The sequence below is a fragment of the Littorina saxatilis genome, linkage group LG9, assembly GCF_037325665.1.
Source record: "Littorina saxatilis isolate snail1 linkage group LG9, US_GU_Lsax_2.0, whole genome shotgun sequence".
Lineage (NCBI taxonomy): Eukaryota > Metazoa > Mollusca > Gastropoda > Littorinimorpha > Littorinidae > Littorina > Littorina saxatilis.
In genome coordinates, this window is record NC_090253.1 from 65,683,192 (window position 1) to 65,691,313 (window position 8,122).

Here is an 8,122-nt window from a genome sequence, read left to right on the forward strand (position 1 = left end):
TGATTACATACTCAAGCATATAGCCTAATGCTTATTTTAAGCAATCATAGTAATTACAAAACAAGGGTTAGCATGATGGCGGAATAAATACATTAACTCATTTCAGGAAACGAAGAAACAAAACAAAAACAAAACAGATACACAGACAAGCAGAAAATGGGAAGGGGTTGGTGATACAGAAGGTGGGGAAAGGGCACGAGAGAACAGGAATAGGAGTTAAGCCCGCCACCGACCACAACCGAACCACGCCGAACCAGCTCGTCGAACGCTCGGCGAACATTCCACCGAACCAGTTCTGTGTACTCACTCGCAGCTGCAACCAAATAATAGGGGAATCCCCTGATTTGATGACGTCGGCGACTGTTCGCCGAGCCAGCTCGTCGCGGCCCGGCCGTAGCTGTAAGGGGAAAAGAAGAAGAAGAAGAAGAAGACTTGGAGCGCCAACATTTGAGGAGAGTGGATCTCATTTTAATTGTGATAAGTGCACATAAGACACTCGCACAAAGTTAATGCATATTGTTAACAGAGGAAAAGTCACTACATTGCGCATAAATCGAGACATAATTAATAAGTCGAAAAATAACAAAAGAACATGAGAGAGGTTATGGGGAAAGATTTGTCAGGCAGCATGTCACATGACAGTGTCTAATAAATGTTATGAGTGAAATATAGAGGCTCAGTTACGGAACCTGCCCGTCTGTCTAATATAGTCCTGTACAGTTATGAATATGGTCTGGTTGACATTTCGTGGATATTGCGGGATGCCTTTCAATAATATTTCGATATACTTATAATCATTTGTCAAATTATCAATGGACAATAATCTTATATCACTATACATGGGACAATGCAATAAGTAATGTTCAGCAGTCTAGCTGGGATAACCACACTCGCATTGAGGGCAATCTGCCGCTTACATAAATCAAAATTCAAATCACTCATACCAATACGCAATCTGCAATGATGTACTTGTTCAAATCTTTCTCCAGAATAATAATGGTATGGTACTTTAAAATCAGCACTTGACAAATAATTTTTGAACTCGCTCAAGGAGGTGGTCAGTTATCTGGTAAGGTGTTCCACAGTACAGTCGTTTTTGGGATAAAAGAGTTGCGGAATAATTCGGTTCTATGAGGAGGCACGTGTCTTTCTAATGGTCTTCGTCTATGATACGGATTAATATCAACTACAAGAGGGGGCAATACATTTACTAAGTACTGGGGGCATTTGTTATATGTATCATCTTATGAAAGACAATTAATTTATGTCTTTTCCTTCGTTCTTCAAGGCTACATAGCCCACTTTCCTCATACAGCTTTGCATGGCTAGTGCCTTTAACTCCACCTATTATAATTCGTAGGGCTTCTAAGTGTAATTTTTCTAAAGCATCTGCCATTATCTTAGTGCAATTATCCCAAACAACATCTGCGTAGTCGAAATGGGGTAAAATAAAAGACTTATACATTATTTCCAAACTTTTTCGACTTAATCTATATTTATAAAATTGTAAACAATTAATCAGTAAATTCACTTTTTTAACTATACTTTGGATGTGGGCATCCCACTTGCAGGTGCTCTGTAAAATCACTCCAAGGTGTTTGTGTTGATCTACTTTTTGTAAAAAGACATTGTTGAAAAACAAGGGTTGAGGGGGGATTAAATCACGTTGAATATTTAACAATTCAGTCTTAGTCTCGTTAAATTTGACTTTCCATTTATTGGCCCATGCACTAATTTTATTGAGATCTTGATTTGATATATTGGTTCGTCTGTCTACATCTTCTAATGCAAGATACATGCTTGTGTCATCAGCAAACAACTTAATTCCGGATTCAATATTCTTTACAATATCATTAATGTAAACCAAAAATAGGAGCGGGCCTAGCACGGATCCTTGTGGAACACCAGCAGGAATCTTTTTAACATTAGACTGTGTTCCCTTAATTACAACAAATAGCACTTCTTTGCATCTTCAATCAATCAATCAATATATGAGGCTTATATCGCGCGTATTCCGTGGGTACAGTTCTAAGCGCAGGGATTTTTTTATTTTTTTATTTTTTTTTATTTTTTTTTATTTTATGCAATTTATATCGCGCACATATTCAAGGCGCAGGGGTTTATTTATGCCGTGTGAGATGGAATTTTTTTACACAATACATCACGCATTCACATCGGCCAGCAGATCGCAGCCATTTCGGCGCATATCCTACTTTTCACGGCCTATTATTCCAAGTCACACGGGTATTTTGGTGGACATTTTTATCTATGCCTATACAATTTTGCCAGGAAAGACCCTTTTGTCAATCGTGGGATCTTTAACGTGCACACCCCAATGCAGTGTACACGAAGGGACCTCGGTTTTTCGTCTCATCCGAAAGACTAGCACTTGAACCCACCACCTAGGTTAGGAAAGGGGGGAGAAAATTGCTAACGGATAGCTGCCTGAGGCATAGCTGAAAGCCGTAGGGGCTCCGTGCACCTGGAGTGGACAGGTCCAGCAACCGTTTAAGTTTCAGGCCGACAGATTGACTGAACTAACGAGCTATTTTGTTTATTCAGTCTTATTTTTAGCCCGTACTAATATCCCCACATAATATCAATCATCATAGAAAACAACTTGGACATCCGGTCAAACGCCGTGTTTACTACCGGCAAAGGCATGTTTTACGACACTGCACGAACACAGAGTACAAAGGGACTACACCTCATACAACTTTCAGTTTACGCCAGTTTGTAGCAGGACATGACGTGATTTCACAGGCCTAGGTCCACTCTAAATTTAGCACTGTTACTTTACATTAGTCACAATTCATCATCACCTTTGGGTGTCTGACGTATTGAAAAACGAACCGAATTGCGCATGACGGAAGTGGGGTGGTTGAGTGCTGATATTACGTCTTCTTCTTCTTCTTCTTCTTCTTCTTCTTCTTCTTCTTCTGCGTTCGTGGGCTGAAACTCCCACGTACACTCGTGTTTTTGCACGAGTGGAATTTTACGTGTATGACCGTTTTTACCCCGCCATTTAGGCAGCCATACGCCGCTTTCGGAGGAAGCATGCTGGGTATTTTTGTGTTTCTATAACCCACCGAACTCTGACATGGATTACAGGATCTTTTCCGTGCGCACTTGGTCTTGTTATTGCGTACACACGAAGGGGGATAAGCCACTAGCAGGTCTGCACATAAGTTGACCTGGGAGATCGGAAAAAACGAGGGCATTACCTGATACCCCCTTTTCAATAATGGACTAAGTGTCAAGTTTTGTAATCGTTTTGTAAGCAGTTCTACTGCGCACTTAAATGCCCCAGGCCATATATATACTCTTTGTTTCCTGAGCCTGGATCATTAATTGAGACGGTTACCTCATAGATCTGTTCATTCTTCAGTTTGTCGGTGTCAAAAGTTATACCCCCATTCCACACAGCCGTTCTAGGTCCCGTTTCCGTACCAACCAAGGACTGCTGCCACAACAACTGATGGAACGCTGCGCAAACGGCCGTTTTTGGCATCTCTCAGCAGCGTCTATTAGTCTGACCATAGTGGCAGCCGTCCTTGGTCGGTAAGGGAACGTGACCTGTAACACAAATTCAACATGTGCCTGAACAATACCGCTTCTTTTATGAAAACATTGCTTAGGCCATGTTGATTTTAATCAACCAATTTTCTTGTGGAAAATGTTAATTACTATTCAGTGTAAGATGCGAACTGACAAACCGCAGGTAGTTTCGTTTGGCTGACAACAACTTAAGGTATGTGTTGGCATCTGTGAGATAGTTGTGGGAAGCTCCTGGCTGTTTATATCGTAATCTGCGACAAAACGACAAATCTTTGCTCTCCATGCTGTGACTTAGACACTGCATCTTTAAAGACCCACACCGAAAACCTGGGATCAATCATCTTCGAGACTACTAAAACCTGGGATCAATCATCTTCGCCGAGACTACTAAAACCTGGGATCAATCATCTTCGAGACTACTAAAACCTGGGATCAATCATCTTCACCGAGACTACTAAAACCTGGGATCAATCATCTTCGCCGAGACTACTAAAACCTGGGATCAATCCTCTTCGAGACTACTAAAACCTGGGATCAATCCTCTTCGAGACTACTAAAACCTGGGATCAATCCTCTTCGAGACTACTAAAACCTGGGATCAATCCTCTTCGAGACTACTAAAACCTGGGATCAATCATCTTCGCCGAGACTACTAAAACCTGGGATCAATCATCTTCGAGACTACTAAAACCTGGGATCAATCATCTTCGAGACTACTAAAACCTGGGATCAATCATCTTCGAGACTACTAAAACCTGGGATCAATCATCTTCGAGACTACTAAAACCTGGATAACCGAAACATGTAAATCTCGTCGAAGCATGCCAACACTGATAAGACCTAATTTGCTTATACCAATGTTCTTTAATTCTGATCAAATGTTCAGGGTAAACATAACACAACTATATATTTTTAGTTTCAGGAACTGATAGGGAATTCCATGCAATCCTTTCTAATTGTTTTAAGAAAATTCTATTTTGATGACAACTTAAACGAAGAAACTAATTCTGTGCCCATAGTTGTACCTTATGTATATATTGAGGCTAGATATATAATTATATATATTGCCAGTGTGGATCAGTGTGTTTTACAGCCCCCACCCCCAACACAAAGGACACCCCCCCCCCACCCTCTCCTTATCCCCCCCACTCAACCCCACCGCATTGTCTGTGTGTACGTTTGTGTGTGTGAAGTCAATGTGTAGAATGTCTTTTCGTGATTGTACCCCCCGCGGGTTAGGGGGAAGAATTTACCCGATGCTCCCCAGCATGTCGTAAGAGGCGACTAACGGATTCTGTTTCTCCTTTTACCCTTGTTAAGTGTTTCTTGTATAGAATATAGTCCATTTTTGTAAAGATTTTAGTCAAGCAGTATGTAAGAAATGTTAAGTCCTTTGTACTGGAAACTTGCATTCTCCCAGTAAGGTTATATATTGTATTGCGTTGCAAGCCCCTGGAGAATATTTTTGATTAGTGCTTTTGTGAACAAGAAACAATTGACAAGTGGCTCTATCCCCTCTCCCCCCTTTCCCCGTCGCGATATAACCTTCGTGGTTGAAAACGACGTTAAACACCAAATAAAGAAAGGATTTTGGTGATTGTAAACCTTGTACTGTATATGCTCTATGTGATATTCCTGTGTTTATATTGTAAAACAAAATAAAAGATGATTTAAAAAAAGAAAAGAATATCCTTCCACTTAGGCATGATATACAAGTAACTTGACTTGCACAAAAATTACAACCTAGCTGCCGTGTTTGCAGAGCAGTGAAGTTTGTTAATTAATTTCAATATTGACACTTTTACTATGTCAATCAGTTACATGTATCTGCAAAATTAATTAGGCAATTAAAGAATTCAGGTAACGCCCTTTTAACCTTTACAAAGAAGTTAATTTTGTCGTGTTCAGTAATTTTTAAGTAAACGGAAAATGTGAATCTTAATTGTGCAAGTATTTCTATTTGAGATGTTTAATTTGGTAGTATTTTGTGATTTTGCTACCCTTGCAAAGGACCGTATCTTATAAATCAACAAAGTAAAGATTTATTCTGGGCAAAACGTGAGTTTTCGTGTTGACGTCACGGGCCAATGTCAGTAAATCACCGACACCTGTGTTGGTAATGTTCTCGTGTTGACGTCACGGGCCAATGTCAGTAAATCACCGACACCTGTGTTGGTACAGTTTTCGTGTTGACGTCACGGGCCAATGTCAGTAAATCACCGACACCTGTGTTGGTTATGTTTTCGTGCTCTGTTGAGCACCGCAACAACAGTTTTTATTTATAAAGTTGGCTTGATTTTCCTGTACGCACCTCTCAGCCAAAAGCAGTGCTGATACCGCAGTAATACAACAGAGCCAGCAGGGGCGTGGCGGCTGACCGCAAGTCGTCTAATACGGGTTTTCCCGATTATGGTTCTGGCTGCATCCGGATACGTGATACACTGAATAACTAAGTGATGAGAATGCAGCGTGACTCGTCATACCGAATGGCCCTGTCTTTCTTTACTTCCCCGTGTGTGTTCTTGTAGTGCAGTCCAAATGAAACGGATTACTTGTTAAGTTATGTTGCTTCTGTTCGAATATTTAACTCTGATGTCTGATTTTGTGTGTGTGTTTTCTTTCTTTTGAATTGTTTTTCAGTGCCAAGCAGCCAAACAGCCCCCCCCCCCCCCCCCCAGCCCCACTGAATACGCGTCACCCACCCACGAGAGAGAGAGAGAGAGAGAGAGAGAGAGAGAGAGAGAGAGGGGGGGGGGGAAGAGAGAGAGGGACAGACAGACAGAGACACACAGGAGAGACACAGAGACAGAGAAAAAAGACAGAGAGAGGAAGAAAAGAGAGAGAGAGAGGGAGGGAGAGAGAGAGAGAGAGACCCGGAGAGAGAGAGAGAGAGAGAGAGAGAGAGAGAGAGAGAGAGAGAGAGAGAGAGAGAGAGAGAGAGAGAGAGAGAGAGAAACACAAACGTAAGCAAAAACAAACAACATCTGAGCTTTTGAGATTGCAACAACTTTATTTGGGGTAAGTCCTACGTACGAGATGATTGTAAATTGATATTCGTAGGTCAAAGATTGCCTGAGATTTCCATCCGTGCTAGACTATAATAATCATTGGGAGCATAGGAAATAAATGCGACACACACACACACACACACACACACACACACACACACACACACACACACAAGGGTAAAACACAAAAGGGTAAAACACATGTTGGCACTCTTATTAAATCGTTTGCAATATTTTAATACTTTTAGTTCTGACCCGTACATTGAATAAATTATGCAAATATTGCAGGGCAATTTTTTTAAATGGATATGTAATGACATCGGTTAATGACTGTATATTGCACAAATACACACATACACAAGATAATTATTATTGTGCAGACCAGTTTCACAACCTGTTGTGTTTGAATGACAGACCAGTGTAGAGATTTATCATGCCTTTGCCTTGTAGTACTGAGAGGTGTTAACAGCTTGTCATTATTGCACGTAAGATCGTCTTCTTTCTGTAAAGCACCGCGTAAATATCGGTGGTAAGAAACCTGTTGTAAATTACCTTATCGTTGCATCACAATTGTATTTTAACAACGTCTAATTACAGCAAAAGAGAAACAAATAATGACAATTGACAAAAGACATGCAGTTCGCAAAGAAAGACTTTTTAATGGTACTATCCAAATTGAGAACAGGCGTAATAAGAGTACTGGTGCAATACACATGGAAACACAACAATAATCAAACACATAGCTCTTGGAAAAATAGTTTCCACAAAAAAGAAAATATTTCACAAAATGTCGACGCCATCATTTGCCAGATGAGACTGAGTGCAAAATAGTACTCTTTCTGTTACTCTTACGTTCATATCTGCATTGTGATTTACAGTTAACAGATGTATAGAAATGCTGGATTCAATCACAATTATGGAAATAGTTGTCAAATGGACTAAAAACCTAGTCGCATGAGTATTTTTGACAGTTGACAAAATCAATAAACTCACAGATGTCACGTACATTGAATAATATCACGTACGTTTACACCTTTTGCATTGTCCGTTTAACAGTATTTTCGACAGTTGACAAAATCAGTAAATCACAGGTATCACGTATATTGAATAATATATGGTGATTTTTTTTACATTTTGCATTGTTCGTTTAAAGGTATAATTTTCGATTGCTGACAAGATCAGTAAACTGCATATGGACACACCACACATTTCACTTTCAATAAAGCCTGCTAATGGTCACATTAGACCATCTTTTGGATCTTTACAGTTTTACAAAGTTAGCGTCAGTACCAGCTATTGATTACAAATCACATTTAAATAAACATATAATAAGGTATACAATTTTATTTTTAAAAACCGGTAGAAACTGACTGGAATGAGTCGGTCGAGCTACACAGGTAGGGCCATACACTGAATGCACCACACTACGTGTAGACATCTAGAATAATAGGATTCTTTCAATAAATATTGGGGATAAATGCAGTATGTAAAGAATACACATCTATAACTCTTACTGGACTGGATTACGCAGAGTGAACGTTTGGGGGTTGTCATTT

The 8,122-nt window shown here is 40.0% G+C and overlaps 1 protein-coding gene across 1 annotated transcript in view; it reads right to left on the reverse strand.

The window, feature by feature from the left end:
• Nucleotides 1-6,548: 6,548 nt before the first annotated feature.
• Nucleotides 6,549-8,122, reverse strand: part of LOC138976842 (baculoviral IAP repeat-containing protein 8-like) — an 8,657-nt gene continuing 7,083 nt past the window's right edge. Inside the window, exon 3 of the mRNA XM_070349732.1 lies at nt 6,549-8,122. This exon is cut by the window's right edge and continues 2,077 nt beyond it. The gene's annotated coding sequence lies outside the window, so the exon portion shown is untranslated.